The sequence below is a fragment of the Lissotriton helveticus genome, chromosome 4_1 (assembly GCF_964261635.1).
Source record: "Lissotriton helveticus chromosome 4_1, aLisHel1.1, whole genome shotgun sequence".
Classification (NCBI taxonomy): Eukaryota; Metazoa; Chordata; class Amphibia; order Caudata; family Salamandridae; genus Lissotriton; species Lissotriton helveticus.
The window spans coordinates 1,939,594,971-1,939,607,580 of record NC_136063.1 but is presented as its reverse complement, the minus strand read 5'-3'; positions in this window follow the sequence as shown (position 1 = coordinate 1,939,607,580).

Below are 12,610 nucleotides of genomic sequence, written 5' to 3'. Positions count from 1 at the left end.
TAAATCCATCTTTTTTTTGCTCACCATGCCATTCGAGTTTGAACCGAGCCAAATTCAAATCAGTCTCCAGCATTAGCCCCATGGGAACAGTCCAGCCCGAACTGCCAAGCCATGTCCTCCCTGGAATGGAAACAAGCATCCTAGGACCTATTTCGGGCTTTCAGCCCTAATCAGCCAGGATAGCCTGTTTCCAGTGGCATAGGGAGCACGGGACTCACGTTTGAGCATACCCGTCCCACTCGGGGTGACAAATCCTAAAACAACATTTGATGGACAGAACGCAGAACGATATCTAACATTCACCCAAGTACAAAGATATGGGCCTAAATCCATCGTTTTTTTGCTCACCATGCCATTCCAGTTTGAATCCAGCCATATGCAAATCAGTCTCGACCCTGTGCCCCATGGGAACAGTCCTGCCCGAACTGCCAAGCCATGTCCTCGCTGCACAGGAAACAAGCATCCTAGGACGGTTTTGGGCTTTCAGCCATCATCAGCCAGGATAGCTTGATTGCAGTGGAATGGAGAGCACTGGACTCACGTCTGAGCTTACCTGTCCCAATCGGGGGACAAATGCCAAAACAACAGTTGATGGACAGAACGCAGAACAATGTCTAACATTCACCCCAGTACAAAGATATGGGCCTAAATCCATCGTTTATTTGCTCACCATGCCATTCCAGTTTGAATCCAGCTATATGCAAATCAGTCTCGATCCTGTGCCCCATGGGAACAATCCAGCACGACCTGCCAAGCCATGTCCTCCCTCGACTGGAAACATGCATCCTAGGACGGTTTTCGGAATTTCAGCCCTCATCAGCCAGAATAGCTTGATTCCAGTGGCATGGAGAGCACGGGATTCACGTCTGAGCATACCTGTCCCACTCGGGGGACAAATGCAAAAACAACAGCTGATGGACAGAATGCAGAACAATGTCATACATTCAACCTAGTGCAGATATCCGGGCCTAAATCCATCTTTTTTATGCTCACCATGCCATTCCAGTTTGAACCCAGCCAAATGCAAATCAGTCTCCAGCATGTGCCCCATGGGAACAGTCCAGCGGGAACTGCCAAGCCAGGTCCTGCCTGGACTGGAAACAAGCATCCTAGGACCGGTTTCGGGCTTTCAGCCATCATCATCCAGGATAGCTTGATTGCAGTGGCATGGCAAGCACGGGACTCACGTCTGACCATACCCGTCCCACTCGGGGGACAAATGCAAAAACAACAGTTGAGGGACAGAATGCAGAACAATGTCATACATTCACCCCAGTAAAGAGAGATGGGCCTAAATCCATCGTTTTTTTTTCTCCCCATGCCTTTCCAGTTCGAACTGAGCCATATGCAAATCAGTCTTGACCCTGTGCCCCATGGAAAATGTCCTGCCCGAACTGCCAAGCCAGGTCCTCCCTGGACTAGAAAAAAGCGTCCTATGACCGGTTATAGCCTTTCAGCCCTCATCAGCCAGGATAGCTTGATTCCAGTGGCATGGAGAGCACGGCACTCACGTCTGAGCATACCCGTCCCACTCGGGGTGACAAATGCAAAAACAACAGTTGATGGACAGAATGCAGGACAATGTCATACATTCACCCCAGTACAGAGATATGGGCCTAAATCCATCGTTTTGTTGCTCCCCATGCCATTCCAGTTTGAAACCAGCCAAAGGCAAATCAGACTCGACCATGTGCCCCATGGGAAAAGTCCAGCCCGAACTGCCAAGCCAGGTCCTCTCTGGACTGGAAACAAGCATCCTAGGAACGGTTTCGGGCTTTCAGCCCTCATCAGCATGGTAGCTTGATTCCAGTGGCATGGAGAGCACGGGACTAACGTCTGAGCATGCCCGTCCCACTCGTGGAGACAAGTGCAAAAACAACAGTTGACGAACAGAATGCAGAACAATGTCATACATTCACCCCAGTACAGAGATAAGGGCCTAAATCCATCTTTTTTTTCTCCCCATGCCTTTCCAGTTCGAACTGAGCCATATGCAAATCAGTCTTGACCCTGTGCCCCATGGAAAATGTCCTGCCCGAACTGCCAAACCAGATCCTCCATGGACTGGAAACAAGCATCCTAGGAACGGTTTCGGGCTTTCAGCCCTCATCAGCCAGGATAGCTTGATTCCAGTGGCATGGAGAGCACGAGACTCACGTCTGAGCATACCCGTCCAACTCGGGGTGACAAATGCAAAAACAACAGTTGATGGACAGAATGCCGAACTATGTCATACATTCCCCCTAGTACAGAGATCTGGGCCTAAATCTGTCGTATTTTTGCTCACCATGCCATTCCGGTTTGAACCCACCCATATGAAAATCAGACTCGACCCTCTGCCCCATGGGAACAGTCCAGTCCGAAACGCTAAGCAAGGTCATCCCTGGACTGGAAACAAGCATCCTAGGACCGGTGTCGGGCTTTCAGCCCTCATCAGCCAGGATAGCTTGTTTCCAGTGGCATGGAGAGCACGGGACTCACGTTTGAGCATACACGTCCCACTCGGGGTGACAAATGCTAAAACAACATTTGATGGACAGAATGCAGAACAATGTCTAACATTCACCCCAGTACAAAGATATGGGCCTAAATCCATCGTTTTTTTGCTGACCATGCCATTCCAGTTTGAATCCAGCCATATGCAAATCAGTCTCGACCCTGTGCCCCATGGGAACAGTCCTGCCCGAACTGCCAAGCCATGTCCTCGCTGCACAGGAAACAAGCATCCTAGGACGGTTTTCGGGCTTTCAGCCATCATCAGCCAGGATAGCTTGATTGCAGTGGCATGGCAAGCACGGGACTCACGTCTGACCATACCCGTCCCACTCGGGGGACAAATGCAAAAACAACAGTTGAGGGACAGAATGCAGAACAATGTCATACATTCACCCCAGTAAAGAGAGATGGGCCTAAATCCATCGTTTTTTTGCTCCCCATGCCTTTCCAGTTCGAACTGAGCCATATGCAAATCAGTCTTGACCCTGTGCCCCATGGAAAATGTCCTGCCCGAACTGCCAAGCCAGGTCCTCCCTGGACTAGAAAAAAGCGTCCTACGACCGGTTATAGCCTTTCAGCCCTCATCAGCCAGGATAGCTTGATTCCAGTGGCATGGAGAGCACGGCACTCACGTCTGAGCATACCCGTCCCACTCGGGGTGACAAATGCAAAAACAACAGTTGATGGAAAGAATGCAGAACAATGTCATACATTCACCCCAGTACAGAGATATGGGCCTAAATCCATCGTTTTGTTGCTCCCCATGCCATTCCAGTTTGAAACCAGCCAAAGGCAAATCAGACTCGACCATGTGCCCCATGGGAAAAGTCCAGCCCGAACTTCCAAGCCAGGTCCTCTCTGGACTGGAAACAAGCATCCTAGGACGGTTTTGGGCTTTCAGCCATCATCAGCCAGGATAGCTTGATTGCAGTGGAATGGAGAGCACTGGACTCACGTCTGAGCTTACCTGTCCCAATCGGGGGACAAATGCCAAAACAACAGTTGATGGACAGAACGCAGAACAATGTCTAACATTCACCCCAGTACAAAGATATGGGCCTAAATACATCGTTTATTTGCTCACCATGCCATTCCAGTTTGTATCCAGCCATATGCAAATCAGTCTCGATCCTGTGCCCCATGGGAACAATCCAGCACGAACTGCCAAGCCATGTCCTCCCTGGACTGGAAACACGCATCCTAGGACGGTTTTCGGAATTTCAGCCCTCATCAGCCAGAATAGCTTGATTCCAGTGGCATGGAGAGCACGGGACTCATGTCTGAGCATGCCTGTCCCACTCGGGGGACAAATGCAAAAACAACAGCTGATGGACAGAATGCAGAACAATGTCATACATTCAACCCAGTGCAGATATCTGGGCCTAAATCCATCTTTTTTATGCTCACCATGCCATTCCAGTTTGAACCCAGCCAAATGCAAATCAGTCTCCAGCATGTTCCCCATGGGAACAGTCCAGCGGGAACTGCCAAGCCAGGTCCTGCCTGGACTGGAAACAAGCATCCTAGGACCGGTTTCGGGCTTTCAGCCATCATCATCCAGGATAGCTTGATTGCAGTGGCATGGCAAGCAAGGACTCACGTCTGACCATACCCGTCCCACTCGGGGGACAAATGCAAAAACAACAGTTGAGGGACAGAATGCAGAACAATGTCATACATTCACCCCAGTAAAGAGAGATGGGCCTAAATCCATCGTTTTTTTTTCTCCCCATGCCTTTCCAGTTCGAACTGAGCCATCTGCAAATCAGTCTTGACCCTGTGCCCCATGGAAAATGTCCTGCCCGAACTGCCAAGCCAAGTCCTTCCTGGACTAGAAAAAAGCGTCCTACGACCGGTTATAGCCTTTCAGCCCTCATCAGCCAGGATAGCTTGATTCCAGTGGCATGGAGAGCACGGCACTCACGTCTGAGCATACCCGTCCCACTCGGGGTGACAAATGCAAAAACAACAGTTGATAGACAGAATGCAGAACAATGTCATACATTCACCCCAGTACAGAGATATGGGCCTAAATCCATCGTTTTGTTGCTCCCCATGCCATTCCAGTTTGAAACCAGCCAAAGGCAAATCAGACTCGACCATGTGCCCCATGGGAAAAGTCCAGCCCGAACTGCCAAGCCAGGTCCTCTCTGGACTGGAAACAAGCATCCTAGGAACGGTTTCGGGCTTTCAGCCCTCATCAGCATGGTAGCTTGATTCCAGTGGCATGGAGAGCACGGGACTAACGTCTGAGCATGCACGTCCCACTCGTGGAGACAAGTGCAAAAACAACAGTTGACGAACAGAATGCAGAACAATGTCATACATTCACCCCAGTACAGAGATAAGGGCCTAAATCCATCTTTTTTTTCTCACCATGCCATTCCAGTTTGAACCCAGCCATATGCAAATCAGTCTTGACCATGTGCCCCATGCGAACAGTCCAGCCCGAACTGCCAAACCAGATCCTCCATGGACTGGAAACAAGCATCCTAGGAACGGTTTCGGGCTTTCAGCCCTCATCAGCCAGGATAGCTTGATTCCAGTGGCATGGAGAGCACGAGACTCACGTCTGAGCATACCCGTCCAACTCGGGGTGACAAATGCAAAAACAACAGTTGATGGACAGAATGCCGAACAATGTCATACATTCCCCCTAGTACAGAGATCTGGGCCTAAATCTGTCGTATTTTTGCTCACCATGCCATTCCGGTTTGAACCCACCCATATGCAAATCAGACTCGACCCTCTGCCCCATGGGAACAGTCCAGTCCGAACCGCTAAGCAAGGTCATCCCTGGACTGGAAACAAGCATGCTAGGACCGGTGTCGGGCTTTCAGCCCTCATCAGCCAGGATAGCCTGTTTCCAGTGGCATGGAGAGCACGGGACTCACGTTTGAGCATACACGTCCCACTCGGGGTGACAAATGCTAAAACAACATTTGATGGACAGAATGCAGAACAATGTCTAACATTCACCCCAGTACAAAGATATGGGCCTAAATCCATCGTTTTTTTGCTCACCATGCCGGTCCAGTTTGAACCCAGCCATATGCAAATCAGTCTCGACCCTGTGCCCCATGGGAACAGTCCAGCCCGAACTGCCAAGCCAGGTACTCCCTGGTCAGGAAACAAGCATCCTAGGATGGGGTTCGGGCTTTCAGCCATCATCATCCAGGATAGCTTGATTGCAGTGGCATGGCAAGCACGGGACTCACATCTGAGGCTACCCGACCCACTCGGGTTTACAAATGCAAAAGCAACAGTTGATGGACAGAATGCAGAACAATGTCATACATTCACGCCAGTACAGAGATCTGGGCCTAAATCCATCGTTTTTTTGTTCACCATGCCATTCCAGTTTTAACCCAGTCGTATGCAAATCAGTCTCGACCCTTTGCCTCATGGGAACAGTCCAGCCCGAACTGCCAAGCAATGTCCTCCCTGGAATGGAAACAAGCATCCTAGGACCTATTTCGGGCTTTCAGCCCCCATCAGCCAGGATAGCCTGTTTCCAGTGGCATGGAGAGCACGGGACTCACGTTTAAGCATACCCGTCCCACTCGGGGTGACAAATCCTAAAACAACATTTGATGGACAGAACGCAGAACGATGTCTAACATTCAACCAAGTACAAAGATATGGGCCTAAATCCATCGTTTTTTTGCTCACCATGCCATTCCAGTTTGAATCCAGCCATATGCAAATCAGTCTCGACCCTGTGCCCCATGGGAACAGTCCTGCCCGAACTGCCAAGCCATGTCCTCGCTGCACAGGAAGCAAGCATCCTAGGACGGTTTTCGGGCTTTCAGCCATCATCAGCCAGGATAGCTTGATTGCAATGGCATGGCAAGCACGGGACTCACGTCTGACCATACCCGTCCCACTCGGGGGACAAATTCAAAAACAACAGTTGAGGGACAGAATGCAGAACAATGTCATACATTCACCCCAGTAAAGAGAGATGGGCCTAAATCCATCGTTTTTTTGCTCCCCATGCCTTTCCAGTTCGAACTGAGCCATATGCAAATCAGTCTTGACCCTGTGCCCCATGGAAAATGTCCTGCCCGAACTGCCAAGCCAGGTCCTCCCTGGACTAGAAAAAAGCGTCCTACGACCGGTTATAGCCTTTCAGCCCTCATCAGCCAGGATAGCTTGATTCCAGTGGCATGGAGAGCACGGCACTCACGTCTGAGCATACCCGTCCCACTCGGGGTGACAAATGCAAAAACAACAGTTGATGGAAAGAATGCAGAACAATGTCATACATTCACCCCAGTACAGAGATATGGGCCTAAATCCATCGTTTTGTTGCTCCCCATACCATTCCAGTTTGAAACCAGCCAAAGGCAAATCAGACTCGACCATGTGCCCCATGGGAAAAGTCCAGCCCGAACTGCCAAGCCAGGTCCTCTCTGGACTGGAAACAAGCATCCTAGGAACGGTTTCGGGCTTTCAGCCCTCATCAGCATGGTAGCTTGATTCCAGTGGCATGGAGAGCACGGGACTAACGTCTGAGCATGCCCGTCCCACTCGTGGAGACAAGTGTAAAAACAACAGTTGACGAACAGAATGCAGAACAATGTAATACATTCACCCCAGTACAGAGATAAGGCCCTAAATCCATCTTTTTTTTCTCACCATGCCATTCCAGTTTGAACCCAGCCATATGCAAATCAGTCTTGACCATGTGCCCCATGGGAACAGTCCAGCCCGAACTGCCAAACCAGATCCTCCATGGACTGGAAACAAGCATCCTAGGAACGGTTTCGGGCTTTCATCCCTCATCAGCCAGGATAGCTTGATTCCAGTGGCATGGAGAGCACGAGACTCATGTCTGAGCATACCCGTCCAACTCGGGGTGACAAATGCAAAAACAACAGTTGATGGACAGAATGCCGAACAATGTCATACATTCCCCCTAGTACAGAGATCTGGGCCTAAATCTGTCGTATTTTTGCTCACCATGCCATTCCGGTTTGAACCCACCCATATGCAAATCAGACTCGACCCTCTGCCCCATGGGAACAGTCCAGTCCGAACCGCTAAGCAAGGTCATCCCTGGACTGGAAACAAGCATCCTCGGACCGGTGTCGGGCTTTCAGCCCTCATCAGCCAGGATAGCTTGTTTCCAGTGGCATGGAGAGCACGGGACTCACGCTTGAGCATACACGTCCCACTCGGCGTGACAAATGCTAAAACAACATTTGATGGACAGAATGCAGAACAATGTCTAACATTCACCCCAGTACAAAGATATGGGCCTAAATCCATCGTTTTTTTGCTCACCATGCCATTGCAGTTTGAACCCAGCCATATGCAAATCAGTCTCGACCCTGTGCCCCATGGGAACAGTCCAGCCCGAACTGCCAAGCCAGGTACTCCCTGGTCAGGAAACAAGCATCCTAGGATGGGTTTCGGGCTTTCAGCCATCATCATCCAGGATAGCTTGATTGCAGTGGCATGGCAAGCACGGGACTCACGTCTGAGGCCACCCGTCCCACTCGGGGTTACAAATGCAAAAAAACAGTTGATGGACAGAATGCAGAACAATGTCATACATTCAACCCAGTGCAGATATCTGGGCCTAAATCCATCTTTTTTATGCTCACCATGCCATTCCAGTTTGAACCCAGCCAAATGCAAATCAGTCTCCAGCATGTTCCCCATGGGAACAGTCCAGCGGGAACTGCCAAGCCAGGTCCTGCCTGGACTGGAAACAAGCATCCTAGGACCGGTTTCGGGCTTTCAGCCATCATCATCCAGGATAGCTTGATTGCAGTGGCATGGCAAGCAAGGACTCACGTCTGACCATACCCGTCCCACTCGGGGGACAAATGCAAAAACAACAGTTGAGGGACAGAATGCAGAACAATGTCATACATTCACCCCAGTAAAGAGAGATGGGCCTAAATCCATCGTTTTTTTTTCTCCCCATGCCTTTCCAGTTCGAACTGAGCCATCTGCAAATCAGTCTTGACCCTGTGCCCCATGGAAAATGTCCTGCCCGAACTGCCAAGCCAAGTCCTTCCTGGACTAGAAAAAAGCGTCCTACGACCGGTTATAGCCTTTCAGCCCTCATCAGCCAGGATAGCTTGATTCCAGTGGCATGGAGAGCACGGCACTCACGTCTGAGCATACCCGTCCCACTCGGGGTGACAAATGCAAAAACAACAGTTGATAGACAGAATGCAGAACAATGTCATACATTCACCCCAGTACAGAGATATGGGCCTAAATCCATCGTTTTGTTGCTCCCCATGCCATTCCAGTTTGAAACCAGCCAAAGGCAAATCAGACTCGACCATGTGCCCCATGGGAAAAGTCCAGCCCGAACTGCCAAGCCAGGTCCTCTCTGGACTGGAAACAAGCATCCTAGGAACGGTTTCGGGCTTTCAGCCCTCATCAGCATGGTAGCTTGATTCCAGTGGCATGGAGAGCACGGGACTAACGTCTGAGCATGCACGTCCCACTCGTGGAGACAAGTGCAAAAACAACAGTTGACGAACAGAATGCAGAACAATGTCATACATTCACCCCAGTACAGAGATAAGGGCCTAAATCCATCTTTTTTTTCTCACCATGCCATTCCAGTTTGAACCCAGCCATATGCAAATCAGTCTTGACCATGTGCCCCATGCGAACAGTCCAGCCCGAACTGCCAAACCAGATCCTCCATGGACTGGAAACAAGCATCCTAGGAACGGTTTCGGGCTTTCAGCCCTCATCAGCCAGGATAGCTTGATTCCAGTGGCATGGAGAGCACGAGACTCACGTCTGAGCATACCCGTCCAACTCGGGGTGACAAATGCAAAAACAACAGTTGATGGACAGAATGCCGAACAATGTCATACATTCCCCCTAGTACAGAGATCTGGGCCTAAATCTGTCGTATTTTTGCTCACCATGCCATTCCGGTTTGAACCCACCCATATGCAAATCAGACTCGACCCTCTGCCCCATGGGAACAGTCCAGTCCGAACCGCTAAGCAAGGTCATCCCTGGACTGGAAACAAGCATGCTAGGACCGGTGTCGGGCTTTCAGCCCTCATCAGCCAGGATAGCCTGTTTCCAGTGGCATGGAGAGCACGGGACTCACGTTTGAGCATACACGTCCCACTCGGGGTGACAAATGCTAAAACAACATTTGATGGACAGAATGCAGAACAATGTCTAACATTCACCCCAGTACAAAGATATGGGCCTAAATCCATCGTTTTTTTGCTCACCATGCCGGTCCAGTTTGAACCCAGCCATATGCAAATCAGTCTCGACCCTGTGCCCCATGGGAACAGTCCAGCCCGAACTGCCAAGCCAGGTACTCCCTGGTCAGGAAACAAGCATCCTAGGATGGGGTTCGGGCTTTCAGCCATCATCATCCAGGATAGCTTGATTGCAGTGGCATGGCAAGCACGGGACTCACATCTGAGGCTACCCGACCCACTCGGGTTTACAAATGCAAAAGCAACAGTTGATGGACAGAATGCAGAACAATGTCATACATTCACGCCAGTACAGAGATCTGGGCCTAAATCCATCGTTTTTTTGTTCACCATGCCATTCCAGTTTTAACCCAGTCGTATGCAAATCAGTCTCGACCCTTTGCCTCATGGGAACAGTCCAGCGGGAACTGCCAAGCCAGGTCCTGCCTGGATTGGAAACAAGCATCCTAGGACCGGTTTCGGGCTTTCAGCCATCATCATCCAGGATAGCTTGATTGCAGTGGCATGGCAAGCACGGGACTCACGTCTAAGGCTACCCGTTCCACTCGGGGGACAAATGCAAAAAAACAGTTGATGGACAGAATGAAGAACAATGTCATACATTCACCCCAGTACAGATATCTGGACCTAAATCCATCTTTTTTTTGCTCACCATGCCATTCCAGTTTGAACCCAGCCAAATTCAAATCAGTCTCCAGCATTAGCCCCATGGGAACAGTCCAGCCCGAACTGCCAAGCAATGTCCTCCCTGGAATGGAAACAAGCATCCTAGGACCTATTTCGGGCTTTCAGCCCCCATCAGCCAGGATAGCCTGTTTCCAGTGGCATGGAGAGCACGGGACTCACGTTTAAGCATACCCGTCCCACTCGGGGTGACAAATCCTAAAACAACATTTGATGGACAGAACGCAGAACGATGTCTAACATTCAACCAAGTACAAAGATATGGGCCTAAATCCATCGTTTTTTTGCTCACCATGCCATTCCAGTTTGAATCCAGCCATATGCAAATCAGTCTCGACCCTGTGCCCCATGGGAACAGTCCTGCCCGAACTGCCAAGCCATGTCCTCGCTGCACAGGAAGCAAGCATCCTAGGACGGTTTTCGGGCTTTCAGCCATCATCAGCCAGGATAGCTTGATTGCAATGGCATGGCAAGCACGGGACTCACGTCTGACCATACCCGTCCCACTCGGGGGACAAATTCAAAAACAACAGTTGAGGGACAGAATGCAGAACAATGTCATACATTCACCCCAGTAAAGAGAGATGGGCCTAAATCCATCGTTTTTTTGCTCCCCATGCCTTTCCAGTTCGAACTGAGCCATATGCAAATCAGTCTTGACCCTGTGCCCCATGGAAAATGTCCTGCCCGAACTGCCAAGCCAGGTCCTCCCTGGACTAGAAAAAAGCGTCCTACGACCGGTTATAGCCTTTCAGCCCTCATCAGCCAGGATAGCTTGATTCCAGTGGCATGGAGAGCACGGCACTCACGTCTGAGCATACCCGTCCCACTCGGGGTGACAAATGCAAAAACAACAGTTGATGGAAAGAATGCAGAACAATGTCATACATTCACCCCAGTACAGAGATATGGGCCTAAATCCATCGTTTTGTTGCTCCCCATACCATTCCAGTTTGAAACCAGCCAAAGGCAAATCAGACTCGACCATGTGCCCCATGGGAAAAGTCCAGCCCGAACTGCCAAGCCAGGTCCTCTCTGGACTGGAAACAAGCATCCTAGGAACGGTTTCGGGCTTTCAGCCCTCATCAGCATGGTAGCTTGATTCCAGTGGCATGGAGAGCACGGGACTAACGTCTGAGCATGCCCGTCCCACTCGTGGAGACAAGTGTAAAAACAACAGTTGACGAACAGAATGCAGAACAATGTAATACATTCACCCCAGTACAGAGATAAGGCCCTAAATCCATCTTTTTTTTCTCACCATGCCATTCCAGTTTGAACCCAGCCATATGCAAATCAGTCTTGACCATGTGCCCCATGGGAACAGTCCAGCCCGAACTGCCAAACCAGATCCTCCATGGACTGGAAACAAGCATCCTAGGAACGGTTTCGGGCTTTCATCCCTCATCAGCCAGGATAGCTTGATTCCAGTGGCATGGAGAGCACGAGACTCATGTCTGAGCATACCCGTCCAACTCGGGGTGACAAATGCAAAAACAACAGTTGATGGACAGAATGCCGAACAATGTCATACATTCCCCCTAGTACAGAGATCTGGGCCTAAATCTGTCGTATTTTTGCTCACCATGCCATTCCGGTTTGAACCCACCCATATGCAAATCAGACTCGACCCTCTGCCCCATGGGAACAGTCCAGTCCGAACCGCTAAGCAAGGTCATCCCTGGACTGGAAACAAGCATCCTCGGACCGGTGTCGGGCTTTCAGCCCTCATCAGCCAGGATAGCTTGTTTCCAGTGGCATGGAGAGCACGGGACTCACGCTTGAGCATACACGTCCCACTCGGCGTGACAAATGCTAAAACAACATTTGATGGACAGAATGCAGAACAATGTCTAACATTCACCCCAGTACAAAGATATGGGCCTAAATCCATCGTTTTTTTGCTCACCATGCCATTGCAGTTTGAACCCAGCCATATGCAAATCAGTCTCGACCCTGTGCCCCATGGGAACAGTCCAGCCCGAACTGCCAAGCCAGGTACTCCCTGGTCAGGAAACAAGCATCCTAGGATGGGTTTCGGGCTTTCAGCCATCATCATCCAGGATAGCTTGATTGCAGTGGCATGGCAAGCACGGGACTCACGTCTGAGGCCACCCGTCCCACTCGGGGTTACAAATGCAAAAGCAACAGTTGATGGACAGAATGCAGAACAATGTCATACATTCACGCCAGTACAGAGATCTGGG